Below are 23,672 nucleotides of genomic sequence, written 5' to 3'. Positions count from 1 at the left end.
CAAACAAGAAAAAACTTTTATCACCCACTTTGATGTGATTGAACTATGTATTGTGCCCAAAGTCTTATGCTTGCCCACAAAACTGTGTAATCTCCATAAAGTACACTTGTTTTTTTCAATAAAACAAATAAAATCGAAAATTTTATAGGGGAAGTTTCTACGAGTAAGCTTAGAATGCAATTGTTTGTACATTGAAAATCCTTCAGGTACAAAAGCGCAGAGCTCACTGTTGTTTCTGACAACTGGACGATTGAGCATTAATAAGTCTTTAATAAAACATGGGTGTAGACCCTCACACCAATGACTGACCAGAATTAAGCATGTTTTTCATAGCATCAATCTGCAGTCTATTGTCTGTCACCGTGTGCATGGAATACACGTGACAGGTTCATAAACAAAATGGAAATGGAAGTCAAGTGCATTCAATTGGTTTTGGGAAAAAAAAAATGTGTAATGGGCCTCCAAATTCTATACTCATCCTTTAACCTCCTGATTTGAGCGTGACTGATGTGTGCATTTTCCATCCCCCTTTTTGATTTGTAACTAAATTAGTAGCTCCTAAGGAATATGCAAAATTGGTTGTTTTGTCAACCAAATAGTTTTCCTAAAAATGTATGTCCACATATGTGGACAGCGGGAATAAGTTGTGAAATTTATTTATTATGTTTCCAAGAGTGTTGGTTATTCATGTTTTTGAGATGTTACAGACATTACATCAGAAATGAGCATAATTAATTCTAATTCAAAGTAACGGCCAGCATCATCCAATCACTGCCAACCATGTTAAAATACAATTCTACATTATAAATTCTGAATCTAAGTACTGATTACCATTGTCCCATGTCTACCAAACATGTTTAGTGGTCCAAACATCATCTGCAGCCTGAAACTGAACTTTTGATAGAAGGTTGGATTAAATGCACTTGGCTGCATAGGAAAGCGATAGGATGCTCTCTTGCTACCTAATTAGGGAATGACTTAACCTCCAGTGTGCCTACTGTCTGCACTGGTCTCAGAACCATTCGAAATGCACCTTATTTTTATCCTAATTCTGTCAACAGCCTCTGAAAGCAACATTTTCCAGCTTTTGAATGCATCTATTGATTCTCAATGTGAAAATGCACTGTGAATATAGGGTATTTTAAGGAAAATAAGCCTATAGTCCACATACATGGTCATTGTGTTTAACAGAGTGCTGTTTCGCGATAAATCAATGAAATTTTTAAAATGGCATATCAGATGAAACTAGAGACTCTTCTCTTTTGACTCAAACAGGTTTTTATTTAAAAACTGAATTAGTTTTCTTACCAGATGTGGTTTTGTTGTGGTTTCTCTCAAAGACAAATTCAGCTGAGATCGGCGCCATGTTGTTTTGTCACATGACTCAGTGCATCGAAAGTTTAACCCTTTAATGACAGCCCAGAGTCTCCTGAACTGAGATCAGTCAGTTTAAATGAAATGAAATTATGCATAGACTATAGTAAGACAAAATGTAATGTCCATGCATGAGGACACAGGGTGTCAGGAGGTTAAAAAAAAATTACTTTTGTACTTCTTTAATGCATAATAGATAAAGGTTTATTATTGATTCCATTTACATTGTCATGACTCTCACCTGTGAGCACTCTGACACAAGATTTTCACTCCAAAACCTCAGGTGATGAATCACTGTATTATGCATATTAGTGGAAAAAATTGTTAATTGATGGCACCAGATCATTTTATTGAATGGCTATACTCTTCTCAATTGTCCCCTAGTAAAGGGATGCTCTAGAAAAAATCAGATGCTGTGTGAACAGAGAGCACACATTGAACTGGTGGAGATGGGTATGTGGTTTAGGGAAGTTAAGACACCAAATCAATCCAGCTGATGGCAAGAAGGCAAACTTTAACTTTTTAACTTTAAGTTGAAATGCATAATTTCTGCATCATTACCGCCACCAAATGGAATTCCAAAAATAATATTGTGTTTAAACAGCCTTCTGAGTAGAGCGCAAAAGTTGCCCACACACTTTTTCAGCTGCCAGGGTTCCGGAAATATTTTCCCCATAAATTCTTTCCATAGGCTTTTCATAAAATCCTTCATAAAAGAGTTGTAAGCCATGAACCAAACCAACCAGCTCACAACATCAAGAACTTTGAAAGAAATCAGACAACCAGACAAAGAATGTGTAGCCTCCTTTACGTCTTTCATGTGGGAATGAGCTACAATCTCATGAAGCATTGCGAATGACGTAATAGAATTAAAAATGATGGAAATATGCTGTATAAAACTATTGATTGAGGTTGTTGATTATAAGTATAGAAACAATATATTTTATGGTTATTTCAAAATAATCTGATATACACATATATAAGTAGTTTGAGGGTGAAGGGAGAGTGAATTAATTGCATCATGGGAGTGGGCGGTTGCTGCTGAACTTGTTTGGCAGGCTTTGTTGGCCGCAGTTCTCTGATTGGTGGATCTTTCTCTGCTGGATTATGGGTAGTGTAACTGTTCACCAGGATTTCTGATATTAAACACGGTTTTGAAACGATGAAGTTGAAATAACATGGACTGATGGTCCAGCATATACCATCAATTAACAATCTTGGAGCCCACGGTAGGTCTGTATTTGAAGGTTTATAAGTTATTGATTAATCATTTAATCTATGGAAAAAAAACACTGGGATTTTTATTTCCAGAACCAGACTGTTGCATTCTACATCCCTGTCTTCTATTGATCAAACAAACAGACAGCCCCACCCCCAACTCACGCCATTGGTCGAGTCAATGTTATTGTGTTGAGCTGGATGGCTCAAAACCAACAGGAATTTCTATAGCGCCATAGAGAGAGTGTTTACAGTTTTTGAGAAAATAAAGCTATGAATGGCTTACTTATAGTTGTTGCTGGATATATAGTTGGGATAGGAGAAAGTATTTTAACAGAAAAAAGTTACACACTTCCGCTTTGAGCTCTTTTTGAATGGTAGAGGTTTCATACCCACATGATTTTTGATTTTGTGCTATAACAATTTAACAGGCAAATGTTTCCATTTACTTTTCTATTATATATTTGTTGGATGAGCATCATTATTCTGCACATGCTAATCTGTAAATATCTAAATATCTTTAAAAAAAAAAAACACCTATATACAGGTGCATCTCAATAAATTAGAATGTCGTGGAAAAGTTCATTTATTTCAGTAATTCAACTCAAATTATGAAACTCGTGTATTAAATAAATTCAATGCACACAGACTGAAGTAGTTTAAGTCTTTGGTTCTTTTAATTGTGATGATTTTGGCTCACATTTAACAAAAACCCACCAATTCACTATCTCAAAAAATTAGAATATGGTGACATGCCAATCAGCTAATCAACTCAAAACACCTGCAAAGGTTTCTTGAGCCTTCAAAATGGTCTCTCAGTTTGGTTCACTAGGCTACACAATCATGGGGAAGACTGCTGATCTGACAGTTGTCCAGAAGACAATAATTGACACCCTTCACAAGGAGAGTAAGCTACAAACATTCATTGCCAAAGAAGCTGGCTGTTCACAGAGTGCTGTATCCAAGCATGTTAACAGAAAGTTGAGTGGAAGGAAAAAGTGTGGAAGAAAAAGACACACAACCAACCGAGAGAACCGCAGCCTTATGAAGATTGTCAAGCAAAATCGATTCAAGAATTTGGGTGAACTTCACAAGGAATGGACTGAGGCTGGGGTCAAGGCATCAAGAGCCACCACACACAGACGTGTCAAGGAATTTGGCTACAGTTGTCGTATTCCTCTTGTTAAGCCACTCCTGAACCACAGACAACGTCAGAGGTGTCTTACCTGGGCTAAGGAGAAGAAGAACTGGACTGTTGCCCAGTGGTCCAAAGTCCTCTTTTCAGATGAGAGCAAGTTTTGTATTTCATTTGGAAACCAAGGTCCTAGAGTCTGGAGGAAGGGTGGAGAAGCTCATAGCCCAAGTTGCTTGAAGTCCAGTGTTAATTTTCCACAGTCTGTGATGATTTGGGGTGCAATGTCATCTGCTGGTGTTGGTCCATTGTGTTTTTTGAAAACCAAAGTTACTGCACCCGTTTACCAAGAAATTTTGGAGCACTTCATGCTTCCTCCTCCTGACCAGCTTTTTAAAGATGCTGATTTCATTTTCCAGCAGGATTTGGCACCTGCCCACACTGCCAAAAGCACCAAAAGTTGAAAATGACCATGGTGTTGGTGTGCTTGACTGGCCAGCAAACTCACCAGACCTGAACCCCATAGAGAATCTATGTGGTATTGTCAAGAGGAAAATGAGAAACAAGAGACCAAAAAATGCAGATGAGCTGAAGGCCACTGTCAAAGAAACCTGAGCTTCCATACCACCTCGGCAGTGCCACAAACTGATCACCTCCATGCCACGCCAAATTGAGGCAGTAATTAAAGCAAAAGGAGCCCCTACCAAGTATTGAGTACATATACAGTAAATGAACATACTTTCCAGAAGGCCAACAATTCACTAAAAATGTTTTTTTTATTGGTCTTATGATGTATTCTAATTTTTTGAGATAGTGAATTGGTGGGTTTTTGTTAAATGTTAGCCAAAATCATCACAATTAAAAGAACCAAAGACTTAAACTACTTCAGTCTGTGTGCATTGAATTTATTTAATACACGAGTTTCACAATTTGAGTTGAATTACTGAAATAAATGAACTTTTCCACGACATTCTAATTTATTGAGATGCACCTGTATGTATATACATCTCATCACTGACCCTCAACACTGGAGCCCCGCAGGGCTGTGTTCTCAGCCCACTCCTGTATTCCCTGTACACACATGACTGTGTGGCAACACATAGCTCCAATGCCATCATTAAGTTTGCTGGTGATACGACGGAGGTAGGTCTGATCACTGACAATGATGAAATGGCCTACAGAGAGGAGGTGCTCACTCTGACATGCTGGTGTCAGGAGCACAACCTCTCCCTCAACATCAGCAAGACAAAGGAGCTTGTGGTGGACTTCAGGAGAAAAGACAGAGAACACAGTCCAATCACCATCAATGGAGCACCAGTGGAGAGAGTCAGCAGCTTCAAGTTCCTGGGTGTCCACATCACTGAGGAACTCACATGGTCTGTCCACATTGAGGCCGTTGTGAAGAAGGCTCATCAACGCCTCTTCTTCCTGAGACGGCTGAGGAAGTTTGGAATGAACCGCCACATCCTCACACGGTTCCACACCTGCACTGTGGAGAGCATCCTGACTGGCTGCATCTCCGCCTGGTACGGCAATAGCACCGCCCGCAACCGCAAAGCACTGCAAAGTGTGGTGTGAACTGCCAGACACATCATCGGAGATGAGCTTCCCTCCCTCCAGGACATATACACCAGGCGGTGTGTGAAAAAAGTTTGGAGGATCATCAGAGACTCCAGCCAGCCAAGCCATGGGCTGCTCTCACTGCTACCATCAGGCAGGAGGTATCGCAGCATCAGGACCCGCACCAGCCGATTTCATGACAGCTTCTTCCCCCAAGCAATCAGACTTTTGAACTCTTTATCTCTCACGATCAATATACATCAGCACTGCACTTTATTAATCTTATTATCTAACACTGGACTGTCATAAATTATATTCTCTCTCAAAAACACACTGGCAACTGACTATCAACCGACAGCCTGAATGTCAGTACAGTACAATACAACCTACTGTATATTTTATATATACTATATATACTATTTTTTTTATTGTATAATGTGTATTCTATATTGTGTGTATTGTATAATGTACATTGTATGTTATTATTTGTATATTGTGTTGTGTGTAATTATGTGTATAACAGATGTTTAAATTGTGTTGTGTAAATTTGATGTTTATTGTAGATTGGTATATGTCTCATCACTGTCACGACCGCTATGTTGCTCGGAACTGCACCCAAGAATTTCACACACAATTGCACTTGTGTATACAGTGCATCAGGAAAGTATTCACAGCGCTTCACTTTTTCCACATTTTTTTATGTTATAGCCTTATTCCAAAATGGATTAAATTCATTATTTTCCTCAAAATTCTACAAACAATACCCTATAATGACAATGTGAAATAAGTTTGTTTGAAATTTTTGCAAATTTATTTTAACTAAAAAACTAAAAAAAATCACATGTACATAAGTATTCACAGCCTTTGCCATGACACTCAAAATTGAGCTCAGGTGCATCCTGTTTCCACTGATCATCCTTGAGATGTTTCTACAACTTGATTGGAGCCCAGCTGTGGTAAATTCAGTTGATTGGACATGATTTGGAAAGGCACACACCTGTCTATATAAGGTCCCACAGATAACAGTGCATGTCAGAGCACAAACCAAGCCATGAAGTCCAAGGAATTGTCTCTAGACCTCTGAGACAGGATTGTATCGAGGCACAGATCTGGGGAAGGGTACAGAAAAATGTCTGCAGCATTGAAGGTCCCAATGAGCACAGTGGCCTCCATCATCCGTAAATGGAAGAAGTTTGGAACCACCAGGACTCTTTCTAGAGCTGGCCGCCCGGCCAAACTGAGCGATCGGGGGAGAAGGGCCTTAGACAGGGAGGTGACCAAGAACCCGATGGTCACTCTGACAGAGCTCCAGCATTTCTCTGTGGAGAGAGGAGAACCTTCCAGAAGAACAACCATCTCTGCAGCACTCCACCAATCAGGCTTGTATGGTAGAGTGGCCAGACTGAAGCCACTCCTTAGTAAAAGGCACATGACAGCCCGCCTGGAGTTTGCCAAAAGGCACCTGAAGGACTCTCAGACCATGAGAAACAAAATTCTCTGGTCTGATGAAACAAAGATTGAACTCTTTGGCCTGAATGGCAAGCGTCATGTCTGGAGGAAACCAGGCACCGCTCATCACCTGGCCAATACCATCCCTACAGTGAAGCATGGTGGTGGCAGCATCATGCTGTGATGATGTTTTTCAGCAGCAGGAACTGGGAGACTAGTCAGGATCGAGGGAAAGATGAATGCAGCAATGTACAGAGACATCCTTGATGAAAACTTGCTCCAGAGCACTCTGGACCTCAGATTGGGGCGAAGGTTCATCTTCCAACAGGACAATGTCCCTAAGCACACAGCCAAGATAACAAATCAGTGGCTACGGGACAACTCTGTGACTGTCCTTGAATGGCCCAGCCAGAGCCCAGACTTGAACCCGATTGAACATCTCTGGAGAGATCTGAAAATGGCTGTGCACCGACGCTCCCCATCCAACCTGATGGAGCTTGAGAGGTCCTGCAAAGAAGAATGGGAGTAACTGCCCAAAAATGCCAAGCTTGTAGCATCATACTCAAAAAGACTTGAGGCTGTAATTGGTGCCAAAGGTGCTTCAACAAAGTACTGAGCAAAGGCTGTGAATACTTATGTACATGTGTGTTTTTTTTTTTTTTTTAATCTTTTTTTTATTTTTTATAAATTTGCAAAGATTTCAAACAAACTTCTTTCACGTTGACATTATGGGGTATTGTTTGTAGAATTGAGAAAAATAATGAATTTAATTCATTTTTTTAATAAGGCTGTAACATAACAAAATGTGGAAAAAGTGAAGCGCTGTGAATACTTTCCGGATGCACTGTATGGTTGTGTGACAATAAAAGTGATTTGATTTGATTACACTGATGAGCCAAAACATTATGACCACTCACAGTTGAAGCGAATAACGTTGATCATCTAACAAGGCCACATATCAAGGTCTGGGTAGATTAGATGGTAAGTTCAGGAGAAATGGGCAGGAGTAATGACCTGAGTGACTTTGACAAGGGCCAAATTGTTATGGACACCCAAGGCTCATCGATACGCAAGGGCAACGAAGGCTGTCCCATCTGATTAGAAGACCGATAGAAGGTCTACTGTCACACAAGTCACAGAAAATTTTAATGATGGATACAGGAGTAATGTGTGACAACACAATGCATTGCACCCTGCTGCGAATGTAGCTGCAGACCGGTAAGAGTGCCCATGATGCCATGATGTCCACTGTTGAAACCGCCTACAATGGGCATGCAGGTGTCGGAACTGGACCTTGGAACAGTGGAAGAAGGTTGCCTGGTCCGATGAGTCCCGTTTTCTTTTACATCACAAGGACGGCTGTGTACGTGTGTGCCGTTTACCTGGGGAAGTGATTGCACAAGGATGCACTGTGGGAAGACGACAAGCCAGTGGAGAGAGTGTGATGCTCTGGGCAATGTGCCATTCATGTGGAAGTCAGTTTGACATGTGCCACCTACCTAAACATTGTTGCAGACCAGGTACACCCCTTCATGGCAATGGTATACCCTGATGGCAGTGGCCTCTTTTAGCAGGATAATGCATCCTGCCACACTGCACACATTGTTCAGGAATGGTTTGAGGAACATGATGAAGAGTTCAGTGTGTTACCCTGGCCTCCAAAGTCCCAAGATCTCAATCCGATTGAGCATCTGTGGGATGTGCTGCACCATGTCCGATCCACAGCGGCTCCACCTCGCAGCTTACAGGACTTGAAGGATCTGCTGCTGGTGGTCATAATGTTTTGGATCATCAGTGTATATATATATATATATATATATATATATATATATATATATATATATATATATATCATCAAGTTTCATACATTAGTAAAATACATTAAGGTGGACCAACATAAGAAAATTGATTAAATAAACCTTAGTAAATCAAGTTTGACAACCCTAATGAAGCTGGGTAAAAAATGCTATAGTACATTCATTTGACCAAATCCAGTAGCTCTCAAAGTGCACTTATGTGCTGTCAGGTGCTGTCGTTTACTCACCCCTGTGTTGTTATAACCCCATATGAATTTCATTTTTTTTTTTTTTTTTTTCATAACACAAAGGGAGAAATTGTAAAAACAAATTGGGCTCAGTGATGTTATACTATGGTAGTTTATGGTGACTAACTCTTCAAGATTCTCCTTGTTTGATTTCCGAGTACTCCGCTTCAAATAAGGCTGGGCATAGAAATGCATCTCCTCTTCAACTACAGTCTCTTTAGACATGTATTGTAAGTTTGGTTCTCTGGTTTTTGTGCAGCTGTGTTGTGTTTTCTGTTGCTACTATTGATGTGGCAGACCTTTTTAGATAAACAAAATTTGTTTTCGCTTGAACACCCCATCTCGTGAGCCGGTGCTGTGTATTTTGTTGCTCTCATGCACTCTCATGAACGCACACTTGTTTCAAAGGCGGGTGTGACCAAAAAGAAAATTGAGAACCATTGACCTAATCCAACTAAATTGTATTGTCTCAATGAAAGTCCCTTATTCTGAATGAAAGACATTCAATTATGTGTAAAAAAAAAAAAAAAATTTTCAGTTAAGTTAAAAATGCAGATGCTTTCCCTCTGCATTACTCAAATGTCCTCAACCAACAAAATTTGATACTTATTGATGACTTCATGAGCCATGACCTCTTCAACAAGTCAATTCTCCGTGAAGCTTGAGCTCTGTCTCCTCTTGCACTGTGATTAATTGTTTCTATTGTGGTCTTTGTTAAGTTTCTCACTCGCTAGGTCTGTGGCACCAGGCCTGAGCCAGAATGGAGAGAGCAGATGAACAGAAAGGAAGAGTAGGTGCGACCACACCATCACCCCCTCAAAGCATGGCCTCTCGCTGCGCTGCCACTCACTCCTGCCGAGGGATGATTAACTATACTTATGCAACCCACCAGATCTTTACTTACTTTAGAATATTGTGACAGCATATACAAACGTCCTTATGGATTGTTGAAGTAAGAGTTTTTTTTAGCTGCAACTGTCCTGAAACTAGTATATATAACCACTGGATTGGCATATACTGTATATGTGATGACTTAAAATGTGAAGGTTTCAAGTGTAAGCATTACATATTAAGGTTTTAAAGGTAAAGTGTGCTATTTCTGTGCCACTGGTTTCCAGAGCACGCTCCCTTCTTCCATTGGTTGGACAAATGGGCAATAATACAACACAGACAGAGCCACTGTTTTTATACTTCTCAGGAATTCAATTTACCAAAGGTTTACATGATTATTTTAATATAAAAAAATACACACTTCACTTTAAACAGTTTTTTACAAACACTTAGAAAGGCACTGAACTTAATATTTGCCCTTTAATTGCTTTGTAAAGCATTAGAAACTGCTTAATGATTATTTTGATTACTCCGACAACTGAAGAAAACATCTTTGGGTTTGTTGACAGAGACTTATAGGCTACAGAGAGCTTTGTGGCACAATTGACAATTTGACTGAATTCTGATCAATAGATCTAGTCTAGTATTGATTAATTACTCTGTGAACATCTCAGACAGCAGGAAGACAATGTACTGGATAACCTTGATAAGACAGAGATTTATGGCCAAGCCAACTCTGATAATTTCCTCTGTATGTTTATTAGGAGTTTTTGTGCATTACAATTTTGCATGTTCTTCTACAACAGATGTGTTATTATTTACTTTTCATTACTTTCTTAAATAAAAATCTGAAGTTGAATGTTCCAATCTGCACTCAAAGACAATAATCAAAAACCTGTGTTCTGAATTCAAAGTTGTAGACAAAAAGTCACAAATGTGTAAAATTATATTCACATAAATACGGTGACAGACACAGACATGTATTGCATATTTACTTTCCAGTTTTGCCTGATCTCATGAAATATACGTGACAAAGGCAACATTTTGGCAAACCAATTATGTGCTTCATTACATGCTTCGATGCAGTTTCCCAGTGAAATGTCCAGCAGGGGGCGCAAAAAGCGAGTGCAATTATGTTGTAATCAGACCAGGTTTTTAAGGTGAATATAAGATGGTTTTAATGAGTAAAACGTACTTCCCTAACCTAAAACTTTAACCTAAACCTAACCAATAGTGTACTAAAAAAATAAATGAGAGGTGAACAAAACAGACATCTTTACTGTAAACCTAAACCTAACCGATAGTACTATAAAAGCAAATTCGACATGAAAAGCACAATTACTGAAGCAACTAAGTAATTTCGTGTCGCTTCTATGAGGCTTTCGCTTCACATTAACTTTCATTTCGAGCATACTTGGCTGGGCTCGAGGCTCGGTCCTCTGAGTCCAAAGTTCAACACTCTATCTATCAGAAGTTAATCACACTTGAATAAGTGTTTAAATGTACAGTAGGTGGGTCTGTAATACAAGTGTTAAAATGTATAATTTTTCAAATGACGCGTAACAGTAAATAATAAGTATTTTGTTATAATAACATAGCAGGTTGTGAGAAAAGAGCAAAAAATAAGTGTTTATAAAGTAATAAACAGACATAGTACTCATGATTAGTGTAAAAGTGAATAAAATGCACAGTAGCGCCTCTAGTGTTCATTTCACCAGGAAGCTGTGGTGAAACTTAGAATTTGGCACATAAAGCTCAGTTTACAAAAATTTAGTTATCCACAGTTTTCCTGAGCAACCACTGGGCAGCACCAAGATGATTCTAATTGCCTGTTTTTTGTTTCTGGTCTCAAGATGCAATGTAAAACAAACCAAAACGAGCGATCCAGACAGAGAACAACAACCATTTAAGTGTTATATGGAGTAAAAATGTATTTCACGTTCAACTTGTGCTGTTGTTGGCTGTCATAACAACTTAGTTAATGAAATCAACCTCGGACCATCACTTTATGACATCTACTTATTCAGGTGAGGCACTGTAAAAAAAAAAAACAAACAAAAAAAAACGTTATCTCGACTCTGTGAGGTATCGGCACTATAGAGCAACACGTTTTTTGACAATGTCTACAAATGAAATACTTTACCCACTAAGAATATATGGCGATGCGGGTGAAAAAACTGGAGAACGGAAATTAAAAACAGGCGAATTGTGGAACACTTCCGTGTTCAGGAAAAAAGTGGATAGTAACATTCGTTCTATGAGACTAGGTTGGTACGACAAGTCAGCTCTTACAGCCTCTCAAATCTGGCACACAATAATTGCCATGATTCTCATAAATTGCCATGGTAACCACAGTTTCTTTCAAAATACCAGTATTACTACAATTATTGTTACAACGGTAACTTTCTTATAAATTATTATGGGACCTCCTTTACCCAGAGGGAATTCACTCTGTTCACTCTTTTCAACATCAGCAAATCTACCCAGGACTGAAATGATTATGATGGTCCAGGATCAACATGGTGACAGTGACTGTACTGTGTCAACAAATCTACCCAGAAATTATTATTTAACTTATCATCAGTCCTGGGTATGAATTGTAATCTGGTACTAATTACAAATCCAAATTTGTTTATGGATTAATTTTGGATGACTTCTGACCTAATTCTTGTTTATTTGACATTACATGCATTTGAGTAGGATAAGCTTGTAGCATTTTGACTTAATGTTGCTTAAATGCAGTAAAGTAAACTTACCTCATAAATAAAAATATGAGAATTGATATGAATGTGTTTTACTCGCTATTTGTCTGTTTATGGTTAAAATTAAAAAAGGCACTTAACATTTTCTTACTCTGGTAATTTTGGCATTACAAAGGTCATCCATATGTGGTAACAGATCAAACCAGATATATTTGTAAAATCGGCGTCACAAAAAATGTTGTCACAAAAGCAAAAGCACATTCATGTAATTTTTGAAGCCGAGTACAAAAGTAATTAGCTAACTAAAACTAACTTTACCGCACTAATGCAGTCGGTTCGGGATTTATGTTTGGATTACTGCTCCATCGTCAGTGTAATTCTGGCTGGTGGCTAGTTAATGAACTAGACTGCTACGTTTAGCTAATGAACCTAAATGTGCCGACTGTTCGCCAGCTAAGCAAATGAATATCAACGGTCAGTTAATTAATTATTATGAGTTGATTAATCAGGCAATTAATTAAATGTTGGTGCTTTTTGTCAATCATAATTATTGCATTTATATTGGTCTATTGCATTTAACTAGCCAAATATGCAGTCAGCTTTGTATGTATAGCCACTGGAGTTGTCTGTGCTTATGTAATGTTTGAGCATGCTCAGAGACCCTACTGGAATTTAACTGCTCATGATTGGCACACGTTCACACCATGTCTCTCTCCTTCTGCTGTCCGTGACAGAGGGGAAGCATTACTAATCTGCCACAAACAGAGCAACAGAGGCTCTCAGAGATGAAGAACTAGTGGAGAAGATACAGAAAAACATATATGGAGAAAGAGAGCGAGAATGAGAGGGAAACAAACTAGCATTTAAATAAGCATGTAAACCCATTTTTGTTCAGCTCAAACAATGAGTTGGTCTTGTTTATGTTGTACTGTTGTGTCTTGGATGCATGGATGAAATTTGACAAAGTGTAAGCCCAAGCCTTGACTAAATCGCATCGCATTAGTCCAGGTCCTAAAATAAATTTGAGAAAGCAATCCATGATATGCACAAGATTCCAAAATGCATGTGGTGCATCATTATAAACACTGCCAGCCTCATATTTAGGTGCTAAAGATCAATGGAGAAACTTATGAGCAGGGCTGGACGGAATCAGACTTTTATTTCCTCCATTTCTGTGCTGATTTTTAGGAGAAAATCTGCAGAGTTTATTTAAATATGGTAAATGTGTCAACATAATTTATTCACCTTCATGTCATTCCAAACCCATATGACTTTCATTCTTATGCGGAGCACAAAAGGAGATGTTTCAATGAATATCTTGTTCCATCTTTTTAATACAATAGCAGTGAATAGTGCCTCACTCCAAGGCTGAAAAAAGACCCACAAATATCATTAAAGTAGTCCATGTGACTTGTGCATCATATTCTAAGTGTTTTGAAGTTTTGGTAAGAAACAAACCAAAATGACATCCATTGCACATTCATGAGCGCAATGAAAGAAGCTCATTCACAGTAGCTTGCGTTCAGGCGAGAACTTGCATTGTTTAGCGCTAAAAACAAGGGAAGTTCTCGTGTGAAAGGTGCACTCCCCATTGAAAAAGTTATACACATAAAGAAATGAATAATACTTTAAAAAAGTATTTTTAAATGATTCACACTCACATGAGATGAAGACTCCAGTCATATCAGTAGCCTAATAAAAAACATGTTTTATTTTACATGATGCTGGGATGTTAAGATCATATATTTTTTTTATCTCTGTAACCTACCTGTTTTTTGACACTTTCCTTCATGGATTAAATTAATCATAACTGACTGTGAATAGCGAATTTCTACAATGACATCAATAAATGTTTGCTTTAATGTGGTGCTACATCCACGCCACTAAGTGTCAGTATAAATCCAGGATGACTTCCATATCAGCCAGCGCAACATAAACAAAGAATTATTAAATGCACCTCAGGATTTATTTATTTATTTACTGCAAGTGGCAGGGAATGTTTAGAACTTTGTGAATGATGGGCATTGCAAGTCTGCAGTCTCTGGAGCTTTCTTTGGAATTCTTCAGGCACAGATTCTGTGAAACCTGTTCGTAAGCAACTTACCTCAAATTGCAATGTGATTTTGCAAGAAAAACACACTTGAGTGTTAGGCTGAGGTTCCAGTTTTGAAACCCAGTGAACAATAGACTGGCTGATTGCCATTCTGCTGTTCATGACTGTTCGTTTGAGGGCTCATCCACATAATGGCAAGTTCCTGACTAAATGCATGGCTTAATTGTAATGTTTAAAGGAACCATGCTGAGATACTGGAATAAGAGCAAAGTGACAAAGAATGAATGATGGAGGTTAAGGCAGCGTCTGGAATATTAAACAAAACCTTTGCGGTGTTTTTATATTGTTATGAATTATATACCATGTATGAATTGGTATTCTTACATGAAGTAGTTTTTCAGATTTACACAAGGGACGTAGGTGCTTCACATTTCTATTTTTATAGAATGATTAAACCCTGTCACTAGCTAATAATTAGAGAAGGAAATAGCTGAAGGCAGAGCTCCTAAAAGGGGTGGGAGCTCCAAACCGCCAGCAAGATGCATGGAACCCCTATGGAGTAACCCCGCCCTGTAGTGAAAAAAAAAAAAAAAAATCACTACAATCAGATTGTTTTTTAATTGCAAAATGATCACGCAGGACATTGGTGTTAGTTCCAATGTTTTTTTTTTCACCCAAATTTGGACCTGATGTGGCGAATTCTAAACCTGCTCCGAAACGTCACGTCGCATTTCTTTTGATTTCCGGCCAGAGATATGCTACATTCGCGAAGAAGTAAGTGAAAGAACATTGTTCTATGTCAAATGTTTATGAAAATTAGATGCACTGTGCCTTTCACGTAACATCTACTCAAAAAAGTAAGTGAAAGACCGAAGTTTTGGTATCAGTACTGTTGCACAGGGTTAGGTTAGGGGCTCCTTATATCTTTGCTTGTGGTTTGGAGCTCCCCCGATTTTGGAGCTCTTCCTGCAGCTATATCCTTCTCGATTTTCCTATGAGATCAGTCTGTTGATTAACAAAGTTCCTTTCAGTCCACTCAGCGGCCATCTTTGGAATGCTACCAGGCTGCTATTTTTTATGGATTTAAGCTGCATGAAAGAACAGCTCTTATCCACTTGAATGGGGAAAGACTGAAAATCTCCAAATGGATGGTCAAGATTATGATCAAAGAATATTTAAAATCAGCAGAAAAATCTGACAACAACAGATCATAAATTGCACTTATTTAGCTCATATTACGCTAAAATACGCCATTTTTCAGGCTGGTTCAGCTAAGGCGCATGCGTGTTCTTGATTGGCTCTTTTACCTGTTCCTTTTCTACATCTGTTAGCCACTGGGTGTTCCAATTTCTGCCATTGATTTTAATAAAGTGGTCCGTCTCTGCTAAATAGTCTCTGTTAACATTCAACCCCAAACATTTTGTGGGACAAAAAATGTTTTAAAACTTTTTAACATACTGTGTCAGGGTTGAAATAATGTAATGCTTCGGGTTAGGATCAGGGTTAGTAACAATAAATAACCAACCAAACTTTGCAAGGCTGTATCCACATACAGTATTTAGGATTAGGGATAAAAGTTTAGGAATCAAAGCCAAAATGGCAAAAAGACAAAAGGCAAAAAAGGTTTCTTGAGAATGGCCCCTATAGATATATCATAGATGGTGTTGGCTGAGCTGAAATGTGTTATTGTAAGGTGTGTTGGTAGTGTCTGTTGAGAACAAAAGTAAATGTAAAAATGTTCATTAGAAGAAAAAGTGCAGAACTGGCTGTGTTTGTCTCATGCCACACTCATCAGTGAGAGACAGACAGATTAGATCTCTGCCTCTGCTGTCACTCCCTGTTAAGATAAGCACATCAGGATCAATCAGCAAGCAGCAAAGACAAGCAGCATTTAGAGGCTGCAGTCGGCCACAAAAACAAAGCACCGGGTGGAACAAACAAGATGCTGCTTAATTATAAGTCAACTCTGCCTCACTGTCACTAATATTGGCTGACAGAGGTCGGGGCAGTATAGGAGTCTTGAGTCAAATCTGTGACTGTTTAATACTTGGATAGAGGCCCTAGAAGATAAGCTATTTGTGTCCTCTTGAAATCTATTTACAGTATATTCTTCAATGGATAACAGAACACTACTTGTTCCCTTAAAGGAATACTTTGGGTTCAATAAAAGTTAAGTTCAATTAATAGCATTTGTGGCATAACATTGATTACCTCAAAAAAATAATTTCAACTTCATAAACATTTTAATACTAACTATTTCAGGTACAGCCACAAGACTTAAGCAATATACATGTTAACATGATTTCAATGTGATTAAATCACTTAACCTTTTCTGTGTCAAGTTAGAGCCAATTTTAAAACTTTGTTGCCATGACAATATAACGCCATAAACCCTAAGTTTAGTAACATGCCAGTGGTAACCCTGTAGAAAAAACAGTGTGTTTTGGATTCTAGTCCCTGGCAGCTGGAGACCTTAATGGCTTCTGAACTAGCTTAACCAGCTAACTTGATTGGTCAACTAGCTTCACCAGAAAAAACAATGTGATTGTCCAGCATTTCTTGATGAGGGGCCATGGAGGCGTGCTGGGCCACCAGTTAAACCAGCACCAAACCAGTACTAACCAGCATAAACCAGCCTGGACCAGCATGAATATTCATACTGTTTAGCTGGCCTTTTAAGCTGGGAAGTCTATCACTGTTGGCCTGGCAACATTTCTGTTACATTCTATAACATTAGGGTTAGGGTTAGGGTGGGTAAGGGTTAAGAAAAACAGAAAAAATAGGAAGACTTTAGGAAAATTATACTATCAAAGTCCCTTTAAGGGAAATTCAATTCACTCAGCAGCTACCGAGTAAACTAATAACCTGTGATTCGACATTAAGTGCATTCACATGCATGATCATGCTTAGTATGCCAACACATGTAAGGTCATGTGAATGCTTTAAACAGCATTCCTTTATTGGTGTATGATCACAAACCATTTGGCACACATAGATTTTGCCAATTAGCTCGATTTTGGATTGCAAAGTTCTTTGCATGCATTCTTACAAGGTTATACAGTGTGCTATAATATTGTGCCCATGACTGTTTTTGTTTTGACTAGGGCTGTTGATTTAGCGTGTTAATTCAATGCAATTAATTATATAAAAATGTGTTGCCGGAGACAGAGATCACACGTGTAAGCTCTTATGAAGATTTTACTGTAGTAGTTAGCAGAGACTTTATTGCAGGAGTGAGCAGAGTTCAGTTAAGAGACAACTCAACGACTGTGGATGCAGGCTTTATACCTGTGAGACACCGGAGAGGAGAAACAAAGTATACAGGGATAACATTTTCATTTTGCAACAGTCTAATCTACAGAACATTCCATGAGACACACTACACAAAGGCAACCCACATAAGTATGTATGCATTAAAGGTGCAATATGTAACATTTTTCATGTAATATTCGCCTTTTTTTGCCAATGTGTGAATGGCTTGTAACGCAACTTAAAAAATTAGCCCTTCCCTGACTTCCTAGGTTGCCTATTAAAGCTTGTAGACTGATTTTCATGCGAAGGTAGCGGGTCGCTTTTGCTGGGAAAATCCAAAGGATGTGATGTTTATGCGCGCTCCCGAGAGCCTTGCCTCAGTGCTTCCACTATTTAACAGTGTCAACAGACAATCTGCAACACTAGGTAATGTTATTTTAGAGATAGAATCCAGCAAACGGCTGGCTCCCAGCACAACACCTACTCCTACACAAACTCAGAGTAAGCCAAAAAAACTAAAAACATTTACTGAATCCCATCTGGCTAAGCGGGAACGTGATCGTGGTCGAGCGAAAACTAGAGTGAACATTGGCTGGAATTTGATTCCTGGAGGGACCTTCGTTCGGTTTTGGGGATCAGAACCGACCCTGAATTGGCATTCTTCTTATTGGACAGGTAAACTTACATAACTGCAAAGCATGTGAAATATAGTGCCATAAGGACTGATCTGTGTAATTTTAGCTAACTTGATCTTGCCTGCTAATGCTGATGAATTGCAAGCTATCTTGCTTCATAACTTTCAAATAATTTCAACGATCTTCTCTTTATACTAAAAGTCAGGTTAATGTCAATGTTAATCTGTAATTATTCAGCAAGGTAAACTACAAATCAAATCAAATCAAATCAAATCAAATCACTTTGTCACACAGCCATATACACAAGTGCAATGGTGTGTGAAATTCTTGGGTGCAGTTCCGATCAACATAGCAGTCGTGACAGTGATGAGACATATACCAATTTACAATAACATCAAATTAACACAGCAAAATTTAAACATCTGTTATACACATAATTACACTCAACAGTATACAAATAATAACATACACTGTACAGTATACAATACGCACTATATAGATACACATTATTCAATAAAAAAAAAAAAAAATATATATAAAAAAGTATATATATATATATATATATATATATATAGAATGTACAGTATTGTACTGTATTGACATTCAGGTTGTCGGTTGATAGTCAGTTGTTAAGAGAGAACATAATATAATAATAATATAATTTATGACAGTCCGGTGTGAGATATAAGAGTAAGAGTAATAAAGTGCAGTGCTGATGTATTCTGATCGTGGGAGATCAAGAGTTCAAAAGTCTGATTGCTTGGGGGAAGAAGCTATCATGGAGTCGGCTGGTGCGGGTCCTGATGCTGCGATACCGCCTACCTGATGGTAGCAATGAGAACAGCCCATGGCTCAGGTGGCTGGAGTCTCTGATGATCCTCCAAGCTTTTTTCACACACTGCCTTGTATATATTTCCTGGAGGGAGGGAAGCTCACCTCCGATGATGTGTCTGGCAGTTCGCACCACCCTTTGCAGTGCTTTGCGGTTGTGGGCTGTGCTATTGCCATACCAGGAGGAGATACAGCCAGTCAGGATGCTCTCCACAGTGCAGGTGTAGAACCGTGTGAGGATGTGGCGGTTCATTCCAAACTTCCTCAGCCATCTCAGGAAGAAGAGGCGCTGATGAGCCTTCTTCACAACGACTTCAGTGTGGATGGACCATGTGAGTTCCTCAGTGATGTGGACACCCAGGAACTTGAAGCTGCTGACTCTCTCCACTGGTGCTCCATTGATGGTGATGGGACTGTGTTCTCTGTCTTTTCTTCTGAAGTCCACCACAAGCTCCTTTGTCTTACTGACGTTGAGGGAGAGGTTGTGCTCCTGACACCAGTGTGTCAGAGTGTGTACCTCCTCTCTGTAGGCTGTTTCATCATTGTCAGTGATCAGACCTACCACCGTCATAACATCAGCGAACTTAATGATGGCATTGGAGCTATGTGTTGCCACACAGTCATGTGTGTACAAGGAATACAGTAGTGGGCTGAGAACACAGCCCTGCGGGGCTCCAGTGTTGAGGGTCAGTGATGAGGAGATGTGTAGAGCTGAGGAGGGCGGGGCCGGGCTGGAATGAGACACACCCGGTCCCCAATCAGCCTGATGGGGCGCGCGAGGGATAAAGGCGGCCGGGGACGACAGTTCGAGAGAGAGAGAATTGCAGGCAGCTGTGCTGTGTTTTTAGTTGTGTGTTTTTGGTTGTGTTTTTAGTTAATAAATTATTATTTAAGTTGTCAAGCCGGTTCTCGCCTCCTCCTTTCCTCTGAACCCCCTTACACTGGTGCCGAAACCCGGGAAGGAGGAGGGATTCCCGTCGCAGAGTCCTCGACACTGCCGTCCACCCAGGGGAGCGCCGCTGCCGTCCGACGGGGGACGGAGTAGCCCGACTACCCGGACGCGGGGAACGGCCGCCGTCCGCGAGGCGAGTGGGAACGGGACTCCCCGACCGCCTGGAGCGAGGGAGCCGCTGCCAGGGGCGGAGGAGTGCCCTGCCGTCCCCCGGGAACGCGGAGGGGTCGAGAGAAGGCCGCCGTCCGCGGGGGGAGGAGGGAAGCGACTCCACAACCGCCTGGAGTGGTAGGGCCGCTGCCAGGGGCGGAGGAGAGTCCCCACGGGACACCGGGAACGCGGAGGGGCGTTCTGTCCACTGGGGGTCGGAGGTCTGACTCCGGTCCGCCCAGGGAGGAGCGGCTGCAGTCCGCCTGAGAGGGTGGAGTAGTGATCGAGGACCACGCGACGGCGCATCAGAGAACCGGTGAGTTTCTTTTTCTCTCTCTCCTCTCTCTCTCTCTGCCGCTCCGTGTTGGCCTTTCCCTCGCCATTTTGTGTTGTTGTTTTTTCCCCTCCTGTCTCCTCCCAGGTCGAGGAAGGCGGGGAGGACCCGCCGGCAGTTGGGGCATAAGGCACGCCCCCCCACCCGGAGAGGAAGGGTGGGGGGGATGTACGTCATGCCGGGGGCTCCCCGGCCTGAGGCAACGCCGGGAGGAGTGTAGAGCTGAGGAGGGCGGGGCCGGGCTGGAATGAGACACACCCAGTCCCCAATCAGCCTGATGGGGCGCGCGAGGGATAAAGGCGGCCGGGGACGACAGTTCGAGAGGGAGAGAATTGCAGGCAGCTGTGCTGTGTTTTAAGTTGTGGGTTTTTGGTTGGGTTTTTGGTTAATAAATTATTATTTAAGTTGTCAAGCCGGTTCTCGCCTCCTCCTTTCCTCTGAACCCCCTTACAAGATGTTGCTGCCTATTCTAACCACCTGGTGTCTGCTTGACAGGAAGAATAAGAACATAATGCATTTAAGGACAGCTCTGGGGCTACAACACACAGCCTTTGTTTAAGCCCCTATGAGCTCCTGTCTTCCCCCTGCCTGCCCGGAGTCTGGGACACGGGATGACCTCTGAGGGAAAAGCGAAACAGAAGACCGATCTGCTCTCCAACACTCCATCTGATTTACTAGGCTGGGAAGATTCCAGCCGATCCAAGATGCTGGTTAGCTAAGTGATACTTTGACTCACTGGACCATGACCTGAATTTTTAGCTTGGACTAAGCTGATTTGGTTCAGGCAGTTATTGGTCATCAGTTATTGTTGTGTTCCACAATCTCTGCACAGGAGACATTGGATAGGGGTGAGAGGCTTAAGGAAATTGCATCTTTGAATACTGGGGGTAAGGGTTTGGGGTCTGGGCTGCCGCTGCCATGCGGCTCAAGTGATGCCAATGAGTGATTTCCTATGGCTGATCCTGGAGGGACCCTGCGGTCTTCTCCAGTTGTGACTTATCTCGATGACCTCCTCTTTGGCACCTGAGAGTCAGTCTTTGGGACGGGCCCACTCGGGCTTACGTCCCTGTTCTGCGTCGTTCCATTTTGATGGTCCTCTTTGACAGTCCCTGTCGCTGCTTTCCCCCCAGGAGTGTAAATGCCAGTGTCCATCTTGGCTGCTCATACCAGCTGATCCATGCCCGGCATGAATGGGCCTGGTTCTTCTTGTGGGGCTGGTTGGGAGATATGGTCCCTCTCCTTGTGTGGGTTGGTAATTTGTAAAGGGTATCTGGGTTCCACTCCATAGGTGAACCAGGTGAAGATTTCTCCCACCTCGGACCCTGTTGTTGTTGTTCATGCCAAGACTAGTCATTCCAGGTTTAGGAGGAATTTCAGGCATGCCTGCTGGTCCCGTTGGATGGTTCTGTTCTGATTTCTCTGGTGTGTTGTTAGGGTCACATTGTAGCGTCAATCCAGGGGATTAAAGTTGGTGGAAGCTGGTTCCGACATGAGATCCCACTTGCTGACACCAGAAACTGTTGATGGAGACAGAGATCACATGTGTAAGCTCTTACGCAGACTTTATTGCAGGAGTTAGCAGAGTTCAGGCCAACAGCCGCCTCGACTGATGGGGCCTAGACAAAAGACAACTCAATGACTTTGATACCTGCGAGACACCGGAGAGGAGAAACAAATCTTACAGAGATAACATTTTCATTTTGCAACAATCTAATCCACAGAACATTCCATGAGACTCCCCACACACACACACGCAACCCACATACATATGTGATTACAATAACTCTAGAAACAGACAAAAGACAAAAAAACATAATACAGGTGCATCTCAATAAATTAGAATGTCGTGGAAAAGTTCATTTATTTCAGTAATTCAACTCAAATTGTGAAACTCGTGTATTAAATAAATTCAATGCACACAGACTGAAGTAGTTTAAGTCTTTGGTTCTTTTAATTGTGATGATTTTGGCTCACATTTAACAAAAACCCACCAATTCACTGTCTCAAAAAATTAGAATATGGTGACATGCCAATCAGCTAATCAACTCAAAACACCTGCAAAGGTTTCCTGAGCCTTCAAAATGGTCTCTCAGTTTGGTTCACTAGGCTACACAATCATGGGGAAGACTGCTGAACTGACAGTTGTCCAGAAGACAATCATTGACACCCTTCACAAGGAGGGTAAGCCACAAACATTCATTGCCAAAGAAGCTGGCTGTTCACAGAGTGCTGTATCCAAGCATGTTAACAGAAAGTTGAGTGTAAGGAAAAAGTGTGGAAGAAAAAGATGCACAACCAACCGAGAGAACCGCAGCCTTATGAGGATTGTCAAGCAAAATCGATTCAAGAATTTGGGTGAACTTCACAAGGAATGGACTGAGGCTGGGGTCAAGGCATCAAGAGCCACCACACACAGACATATCAAGGAATTTGGCTACAGTTGTCGTATTCCTCTTGTTAAGCCACTCCTGAACCACAGACAACGTCAGAGGCGTCTTACTTGGGCTAAGGAGAAGAACTGGACTGTTGCCCAGTGGTCCAAAGTCCTCTTTTCAGATGAGAGCAAGTTTTGTATTTCATTTGGAAACCAAGGTCCTAGAGTCTGGAGGAAGGGTAGAGAAGCTCATAGCCCAAGTTGCTTGAAGTCCAGTGTTAAGTTTCCACAGTCTGTGATGATTTGGGGTGCAATGTCATCTGCTGGTGTTGGTCCATTGTGTTTTTTGAAAACCAAAGTCACTGCACCTGTTTACCAAGAAATTTTGGAGCACTTCGTGCTTCCTTCTGCTGACCAGCTTTTTAAAGATGCTGATTTCATTTTCTAGCAGGATTTGGCACTTGCCCACACTGCCAAAAGCACCAAAAGTTGGTTAAATGACCATAGTGTTGGTGTGCTTGACTGGCCAGCAAACTCACCAGACCTGAACCCCATAGAGAATCTATGGGGTATTGTCAAGAGGAAAATGAGAAACAAGAGACCAAAAAATGCAGATGAGCTGAAGGCCACTGTCAAAGAAACCTGGGCTTCCATACCACCTCAGCAGTGCCACAAAATGATCACCTCCATGCCACGCCGAATTGAGGCAGTAATTAAAGCAAAAGGAGCCCCTACCAAGTATTGAGTACATATACAGTAAATGAACATACTTTCCAGAAGG

The sequence above is a fragment of the Myxocyprinus asiaticus genome, chromosome 6, assembly GCF_019703515.2.
Source record: "Myxocyprinus asiaticus isolate MX2 ecotype Aquarium Trade chromosome 6, UBuf_Myxa_2, whole genome shotgun sequence".
Taxonomy (NCBI): Eukaryota; Metazoa; Chordata; class Actinopteri; order Cypriniformes; family Catostomidae; genus Myxocyprinus; species Myxocyprinus asiaticus.
The sequence above is the reverse complement of the archived record's forward strand: the minus strand, read 5'-3'. Positions refer to the sequence as shown.